General features: G+C 33.8%; 1 protein-coding gene across 1 annotated transcript in view; it reads left to right on the top strand.

Annotated features, from left to right (window-relative positions):
* Positions 1 to 1,117: 1,117 nt before the first annotated feature.
* Positions 1,118 to 7,714, top strand: part of CalpC (calpain C) — a 107,372-nt gene continuing 100,775 nt past the window's right edge. Inside the window, exon 1 of the mRNA XM_088236484.1 lies at positions 1,118 to 1,578. The gene's annotated coding sequence lies outside the window, so the exon portion shown is untranslated. The remainder of the gene's footprint in view (positions 1,579 to 7,714) is intronic.

The raw sequence follows: 7,714 nt of genomic DNA, 5'->3' as shown, positions 1-7,714 counted from the left end.
TTTCACATTTTGTAAAATGTTTCCCTCGGCACGGGACACCCCAGTGAGGGAACATTATTCTGTATTAAAAAAATACAAACAATGTAAAAGTAAACAATATTTTGAGTTTGTCCAAATTTTTGTAGACAAGGACTGGATTCAACTACCTAGGGAGCTGTTTATATTAACATATTACAACAGAGATGAAGATGAAGAACATTTCAGATAAGGTAATATAGAAGTCTAGGCATCTACAGGGCTTATGACCTGTCAATGGCTGGTTTAAGTGGCCACTTTACACACTGTGTAACATTCACCATTCTGCCTATATTTGAACATCGATATTCCTTCAATTCTTCCATCTGTTAATGTTTGTGAAGTTAAAGAGCTGAAACCTTTATTTATGCTGGTGAGACTCATCTAATTGAATTATTTCTCCTACATACTAGGCAACGCCTGAAAATGTTATTTTTTTTAATTTCTATACTTCTTCATGGACCAGGTAATTTATCAACAATATTTTGAGTTTGTCCAAATTTTTGTAGACAAGGACTGGATTTATGAATTGAAAAAAGCTCTTTCACTTCACAAACATCAACAGATGGAAGAATTGAAGGAATATAGTTGTTCAAATATAGGCAAAATGGTGAATGTTACACAGTGTGTAAAGTGGCCACTTAAACCAGCCATTGACAGGTCATAAGCCCTGTAGATGCATAGACTTCTATATTACCTTCTCTTAAATGTTTTTCATCTCTGTTGTAATATGTTAATGTTAAAGTATAAATAAATATAATAAATAAATATTTCCCTGTTCCTCGACTGACACCTAAAGAGTAAGAATGATCACCTTACCTTCATGGACAGATGATTGAAATACATTACATTTGGTTAACCAATGCAGTGATTTATGCACCACTGGGTGCAGAAAGAGGAATAATGATAATTAAACTGCAATATTTCATCGTTCCTTGACTGACATCTGAAGCGAAAGAATGGTCATCTTACCTCCATGAAATAAATAATGATATTATATTTATGTTTAATATAAGCACAGTTATTGGAGATCTCTTTCGCCTAAATTGTGCCCACTATTCAAGTTTCTATGTCGCTGTTGCATGAGGCCGTAGAATCAGTTAGTGGCGGTACGACCACATCAAGCGAGCAACGATCAACCAGTTCGTTTCTTATTCTCGCGCAGGAAGGTTGTCTCGAGGGAACTTAAAAAGACACGAAACAATTCGTATTATTTTATATCACAAAACTAAACTCATCCTTCTTGTGAGTTTAAACAAAACAGTCTCATCAAAGACGTTATTTTTTAACTGTGTGTAATTTGTGAATAACAATTTCATGGTTTGAATTGATTTAACTGTATCACCCATAGATAGTGGGCAGCTTTTTTATAACTAGTTCCAAACAAGTTTCTTTTGATCGTGTTCTACAGCATGAAGCTTTTATTGAAACACGTGTATTTTGCAGTGTTCTTCTTTGGTAAAATGTTGACCTAAAATCTGTGATTATTAGTGAAAAAAATTACAATTAGAGTAAACTTTTTACTTAAAAGTCATTGGATTAACTTCGCCTGGAAGTTGAATGGTTTGTAATCAAAATAAATTATTATGTATGTATGTTTGTGTAGTGCTCAATTAAAAAAAACAATCTATTTGAAAAGCGTCAGTAAATAATATCAATCTTCCTCATCATCATCATTCCCCGTTTCCGCATCCAGTAGTGCATTTGGCACTGTTGAATGACGTTTTATATTTATCTTGTTTGCCTACCATCCGTGGGGTTACGGGTTTGGTTCTCGACATGGTTGACATTAAATATTTATTTATAAAAGTTTTTTACACCAGAATATAGGTAGGCCCTAAACCCTTCTGGGGGTTGCCTAAACGTGCTCCTCGTAATGAGCTGAGGTCAGGCCAGGAAGCAGAGTGTAATGCTCTGGCAAAAAGTACCTGGTTAGCACCAAGCGAAGGAGCTGATAAAAAATTACTCGCAAAGGTTTACTTTTGACCCAATAAAACTCAGCTGAAAACAAGTGAGAGTTTTCACTGGAGCCCTTACAGGGCACCGCAGATTAAACAGACACCTTGTTAGAATGAACCTTTCTGAAACTTCTAGATGTAGGTTCTGCAGTGCAGATTAGAAAACTTCTACACACATTGTATGTTAATGTGATGCTTTACCATAAAAGGAGCTGCATCCTTGGGGACCACTGGTTAAACTTGAGGATGTTAAAGAGCTCGCCCGCTACCTAATAGACCGATACTTTACGGATCTTGGCTTGGAGGGGGACATTTAATAAAATGTAAACTTTCGCCTTCCAGACAGTAGCCAGGCTCTTTATCGACCTGGGCTTGGAAGGCGAGAACTATTCACGTGGACCCGTCATAATAGATACTCACAAGTCGCAGTGACGTCAGGAGCTTGAATAGCACTGATTCTTACCTCAAGAATAAGAATAAATACTCTAGAATATAATAGTCCTGGCCTGGACTGGCACTTGAAGCGTAAGACTAGCCATCTTACCTTCATGAAGCAAAAAATATTTATTCACGTTGTGGTTTGTGTACAATTGCAGTACCCTATGAACCATTAGGTGCGGAAAGGGAACGATAATGACGAATTTTGTATTTGTGAAAAACACTGTTATTTGGAACATATTACAACAGAGATGCTTGATATTTTAAAGGATGGAAAATATAAATCTAGGCATTTACAGAGCTTATAACGTGTCGTTGGGTTGTTCAAGTAGTTGCATTACCCACTGTGTAACATCAACAATTTTGCAAATGTTTGAATATCTATTTTTCTTCGATTCTTCCATCAATTGATTTTTACTTATTTATTGTATATATACGGACTAAGCCAATTACAACAGTTACATGAAGAAACATATACTCGTATACAAGAAACTGAACGAAAAAATATGAAACCATGTTACAAAGACAAACAAGGGGAATAAAATAATGGTATACATTAAATTCATAAACATGATAAACATATAAGGCTTCAAGCTCAACCATGCCAATCCATCTTTATTCCACACTGTTGTAGTTGCGATAAGATCTACGGAAATCCGGAAGATCTATCCCTAAGAATTCCAAATCGTTTGACGAATTGACTAATCTACACACTCTAGGCATTTGGGCATAAAAACAAAAGTTGATCTCAGAAGATTTAATCAATAGCAGATTTTGACTTCTGGTGACACGGTTGGGAACATGAAAAAAAATTGATTGCAACAGAGATGGGACATCACTTATAGAATTGAGTATTTTGAAAATGCAAAAGGTCCATCTCAGTTCTACTTTTCTCTAATGAAGACAGATTAAGAGATTGCTCTATTTCAAAATAAAAATAATTACCCCTTTGCAATCCGAGCAACCATGCTACTTTTCTTAGAAAACGGTGTTGGACAGACTCAACATGGTTAATATGAGTCTTATGGAATGGAGACCAAATTGGAGAAGCATATTCTAGATATGATCAAACAAGTAAGCAGTAAAGATTATTGGTGGGATTAATATTTTTGAAGTTCGTTGTCATTCTTTTGATAAAACCAAAAGTTTGATTGATTTGTTTACAATATTATTAATGTTTTCACGATAGGAGAGTTTACTATATAAAGTAATGCCAAGATCCTTTATTGACGAAACCATTGAAAGATAAATATTTTTTCGTTTTTAGTTTGTCGAGATTTTTTTTTAATTTTTAATTTTTAAAAATAATTTTATGAAGTTAAAGAGCTAAAACCTTTAAACGTCGACCAGATTTGATTACCACTTCATCGATAGGATAATAATTCGACAATCGTGAACGATTACTTACGATTACGAAGTAAAGTTTTGAACCAAAACCTTCCTATAAGGAATTTTATTTAATATCAAGTCCTTTTTTAAAGGAGGTCTCGCATTGATTGTGAAAAGTATTATCTCTCTTTGTTCTCTTATTAAAAAAAAAAGAAAGAATATAATCACTGCGCTTGCAATCCTTACTAGAAGAAAGTTCTTAAGACAAAAAATTAAATGGTTCAATACAAATTTGCAAACAAACATTTATTTCTGGTAATGTACATTTGATATATTTTAATTGATTTGTACTTCTGATGTTTACATTTGCGTCCAAGCGGATGAAGAAAACAGTTATCTGTGTTAAATAGAACCAAGTAGTTTTGACTCGATAGTTGCTCTCAAGTAAAAGTCTTGAATAAAGAAATAGAGGGAAAATAAGTCCACCTCCTTGTGTAGTGATTTCCGCATTCGCCTTTTATTATAGATGTCTTGGGTTCGATTTCTGGAAAGGTGGGCGTAAAATGTTGGTTTCGATGGTTTTTGAACTGCAACATTTCATAGTCTCTGGATGGCACCTAAAGCGGAAGACTGATCGCCTTGCTTTCATATTTATGATATTGAACAAAAGACAAACATGCGTGTATCGTACATTTTACATTTATTTAACAATACAACCAATAAAAGTTTATTTTATCTACAAACATCGATAAATATCACACGGTTTCATTATTATACAAGTTAATGTACACTTGACTCCTACACCTCAATGTTAAAATGTATCTCTATAATAACCCTACAAGGATGTTGAAGGCAAAATAGTATATTATAATATTACATCATGTGACGAAAAATAATTATCGCGAATTCCCTTGTTGTCGGCCTCGTGGTATAATGGCCAGTGTGTTTGCCTAACATGCAAGAGGTCTCGGGTTTGGTTCCTGACATGGTTGATATGAAATATATATTTTAAACGGTGTTTTTACATTACAATACTTCCCTACAATAGACTGGTTCCTGAAGCGTAAGACTAATCATCTTACCTTCGTGTAACAAAAATGATCGAGATCCGCTACGAGAGTCCTCCTCACTTAACTAGGGAAATTTGTTCTAAGGAGGACTGTACAGTGTTAAATTCTTTTTTCAACATATTTCACGTTCCACTCAAATATTTTTTTTATATTCTTCTATTCTAATTTTCTTGGGCCAGATTTTGATTTCCCTTTTAAAATGTTGTTTGTTATTATTAAACTTCATTATCTACTTATCAAATAAATTTGATTGTATTTACGAGTATTTAGATGCATACTACATATACGAGATATCGAATATGTATAAACCGGGACTGTCAGTTAAATACCCGGAAAAAGTGAGTAATTTAAAAGGCCAACGTGAATGATTTTTCAGTATTTTCGCTAAGTTGTCACAACTGTACTCTATGTTGACGCTAAATTTGAGCACGATATGTCATTTCGTTTGTAGTCAGCAGTCCAAGACATTGATTGTATTCAAGTGCGTGTTGCGATTTTTATTATGGAGAAAAAAATGACAAGAATTTGTCTGAAATTTTGTGTTGCGAACGAAGTTTCGCCTACGGTGACTCAACTACATTGAAAACAATAGCATTAATTTGAGTAATACAAAGTGTTCAAAGAGAGTCGTGAAGTGGTTGAAGACTCACCTCGTCCCGGACGTCCTTCAACGTCTAATACCGAAGAAAACATCAATCACGTAAAGAAATTAGTCGCTGAAAATCGTCAAAGATTAAGATGGCTTGCACGTGAACTTAAAATCTCTCACAAATCGGTTCAAATGACTTCGGTTGATGTTTTGGGCGTGAGACGCGTCGCAGCGTGGCTCGTTCCTAAAGAGCTGATTTTTTTTAAATGCAGCAACCAACTCAATTGGCCGAGAACATCCTGGAACGAGTCAGAATGGAACCCAGATTCATCGAGCACATCGTAACTGGTGACGAGACATATGTTTATGAGTGAGACATGCAAACTAGCTAACAGGCATTGGAACGGTGCTTGCCCAATGAGCCGAAACCGAAAAAACCACGTCAAAGTCGCTCTAAAATCAAGGTTATCCTCACTGTTTTCTTTGATATTCATGTTATTGTTCACCAGCAATTTCTTTCTGATGGCCAACAGTGAATAAATAATAGTATTTGAGTGTTATGAGACGTTTGAGAGAGAACGTCCGTTAAAAAAAAGCAAAATTTGTGGAAGAACAACTCTTGGATTTCGTACGACGATAGTGTATCGTCTCACAAAGCGAATGATTTTTGAACAAAAACTCAACGAATATCATCGAACAACAAAATTCGCAAAAGGAAGATTCCGGAGTATGCTTACAAAAAGTGCACGGATGACTGGATTGTTTGTTGGAAAAAATTAATTCCTTCAAAAGAAGCCATATTTTGAGAGAAATTTAATAAATTTAGAAGAAAAAAAAAAATATTGTTGTTTTTTGAACTCAGTCCCGGTATTTATTCCAGTGAATACATGTTCTGTTTTTAATAGTCAAAGAATAATCAAAGCATTTTTTTATTACACGGAATGTCATTTTTCAACTTGCCTTCACGTCTTATCACGATGAAGGCTTGTTAGAGAATGCAGGCAAGAAAGGCCATTACCCACGATTTGAAAAACCATTTTCTTTGCACTTGTAACGTGTCTATTTAATTATACGAGCACCTCATCGGTCGGGTCTTATCAAGATGGAGGTCCATTATTTGAACCATTATATGGTGTCAGGATTCATTATAATTAAATTCATGCAATGTCTCGCAGCAGCCTTCTGCAAAGGTCTCTTCCCGTATACAAAACCCAAATATAAATACTACTCCAGAACAAGTATTTTGTTTTGGAGAACTTAATTTGTCAATCAAGGATATTGGAAATGAGATAAAATTACTGATGAATGAATTTACTCTTAATTTAATTAAAAAATATTAATAAATCTGAACACTCGATGTAAACTACGAACATTTCTTTTGCCTAGTAAAAATAATATATTTTTTAATTGATAGTAAATGTAAAATAAGAATAACATAATATTTAAAATGTTTTGAGAAAGGTATGTGGAGGTTTAGGCATTTACGGGGGTTTTTATTTGTCGTCAGTTGATTTAAGTGGCCATTTACAGACTGTGTAGCATTCACCATTCTATCTATAATCATACATTGTTAAAGCTAACATCCACATTTCATCTCTACCCTTAGTAGACTTTTAGTGAAAGAGCTGAAACCTTTAATGATAGGGTCGAAATTATTTATTTTATTTTTATTTATTTGGATAACCAACAGCTATAATTATTTCATATTTATATTACAAAACAAATAACAAATAAGCCAATTACAGGTTTTCACAAGTAGCATCACAGTAAGTTAAAAAAGATTCTCGAACATAAAATGAATAGTAATTAAATGTAAATTTAAAAGAAAATAAAAAAATACTACGAGTTATTTCGAAAGCAAACGCCGCACGTTATTAAGATTATTTTCAAATAAATCTATGTGAAATGATTTATTTATTACATTAAAATTATTAAAAGTTCGCCATAAATACAAATTTTGCCTATAATTAGATGAAACAAGAGGTATGTGAAGAAGAGGGTTATTTCTTAAAACTTTGGAAGGAACATCGATAGAAAGTTTGGGAGAACAAAAGAGTTGAGGTAATGTGGATGCTTAAACATAATAACACGGTTTGTAAAATGGTCACTTAAACCAGTCAGTGACAAGCCTTAATCCTTTTCAATGCACAGACTTCTTTATTATCTTCTCCAAAAATGTTTTTACGCTCTGTTGCATCTAATAAGAAATTCTTTTTGATTAGAACATTGGACGGTTAATAATATTATTACCTCTTCTCCTTATATCGCGAAGTGTTTATTATTTTATACTACTATACTAACTGCTACTAATATAA

The sequence above is a fragment of the Micrasema longulum genome, unplaced genomic scaffold (genome assembly GCF_059751315.1).
Source record: "Micrasema longulum isolate JH-2025_06_02 unplaced genomic scaffold, ASM5975131v1 h1tg000097l, whole genome shotgun sequence".
Taxonomy (NCBI): Eukaryota; Metazoa; Arthropoda; class Insecta; order Trichoptera; family Brachycentridae; genus Micrasema; species Micrasema longulum.
This window is presented reverse-complemented; position numbering and strand designations above follow the sequence as displayed.